This window comes from Penaeus monodon, chromosome 32 (assembly GCF_015228065.2).
Source record: "Penaeus monodon isolate SGIC_2016 chromosome 32, NSTDA_Pmon_1, whole genome shotgun sequence".
In the NCBI taxonomy this organism is placed as follows: domain Eukaryota; kingdom Metazoa; phylum Arthropoda; class Malacostraca; order Decapoda; family Penaeidae; genus Penaeus; species Penaeus monodon.
The window spans coordinates 32,917,829-32,918,255 of NC_051417.1; the positions used below are offsets into that span (position 1 = coordinate 32,917,829).

Consider the following 427-nt stretch of genomic DNA (forward strand, 5'->3'; position numbering starts at 1 on the left):
ATAGTCCTTCAAACTGAGGAATGTGGCTATACGTTTAAATGTTCCGTTAGTACATTTAAAAGTTTTTGTTCCCTTTTCCCTCTGAGGCTTCTTAGAACTTGACTGCTTTGGCTCGCATGCAGTTCTTAACCCTTTTGATTCGGTGACCTCCCTTTGTGCAACCACGGCCCCAAGCTGGAGTTTCCTGTTTTCTTTGCCTGCCTGTGTTCTTGGTCATAGGTAAGCCAGGGGTGACTTACAACCTGAGACAGGAATGTTGGCTTTGAGGGTCATTCGCCTTGAAGGATGCTGTTACTTTTTATTTCTGAATTGTTGCTCTCGCTTTTTTTAATCAGTCTCCTGATCGTGAATTCCTCTAGATCCATTGTCATTCCTGAGACCTTTTTTATAAGAAACTCTTATGGGAAGGGTTAACCCTTTGCTGGCA

At 43.1% G+C, this 427-nt stretch overlaps 1 protein-coding gene across 1 annotated transcript in view; it reads left to right on the forward strand.

Moving 5' to 3' along the window:
- LOC119593827 (heat shock protein 75 kDa, mitochondrial-like) overlaps positions 1-427 on the forward strand; it is a 35,708-nt gene that overhangs the window by 17,495 nt on the left and 17,786 nt on the right. The gene's annotated exons all lie outside the window — the stretch shown is intronic.